The sequence below is a fragment of the Sinocyclocheilus rhinocerous genome, unplaced genomic scaffold (genome assembly GCF_001515625.1).
Source record: "Sinocyclocheilus rhinocerous isolate Xijiao unplaced genomic scaffold, SAMN03320098_v1.1 scaffold1430, whole genome shotgun sequence".
NCBI classification, from domain to species: Eukaryota; Metazoa; Chordata; class Actinopteri; order Cypriniformes; family Cyprinidae; genus Sinocyclocheilus; species Sinocyclocheilus rhinocerous.
This window is the reverse complement of record NW_015636039.1, coordinates 248,884-249,736: the sequence shown is the minus strand read 5'-3', so window position 1 is coordinate 249,736 and position 853 is coordinate 248,884.

The window sequence follows — 853 nt, the reverse complement described above, 5'->3', positions numbered from 1 at the left end:
TGTGCAAGTGGACTCCGATACGGACCCGTTTTGCGGATCCGTTCCGGAGCTTGTGGTGACTCCGGGGCGGATCCGCTCCGGAGTCATTTTGCTATCTGGGATACACAATACACACTGACTAAAATTCAAAAAGTGAAAAAGCATAATAGGACCCCTTTAAGATAGCCTCACTGGGGCATCCGTGGAAGTTTGCTGAGCCCACCAGTGGTTTTTACATTTTATGATAAGAAAACCATTTTGTGGTTAAATTTCTACGGTGACAGAGAAGTGCAAAGCAAATCACAATTCTGAAAACAAAATAACAAAGTCAGAAAACACAATGACAAATTCGAAAACAAAATAAGTCAGAAAACACAACGACAAATCAGACAAACCGGAAGAGGTAGGTATAGTTTGAGACAGCGCCAGCGGTTTGGGATTACTCACCGTTGACTGGACGAGACATCTGTCAATCAACGTATACAGGGAAGAACCAGCCGAAGAACAGCAGAGTCGTGGTAGAAAGTTCGGAGATGGTATTAAAGTAGCTCAATTTAAATGTGTTGTATGAATTGCCCTTACGCTGGAATAAAAAATACTGAGTGTATATTTACATTTAGTTAAAAGTGGCTGTAAATCATCAGCTCCAGTGGTGCAGATGGATAAGTGTGTGCCCTTGGCTTTTTGACGCGATCGACCCGGGTTCTATGCTATTTTAACATAGTGTAAATAGGTATTTGCACTTAGTGTAAATAGCATATTGCTAAAAATACTGCTATTTTCACTTAGTGTAAATAGAATCCATTGCTAATACGAGATTTGAAAAGGGAGGAAAAAAAAGTTCGGCAAAAGGCGGGATCGAACCCGGGTCGAT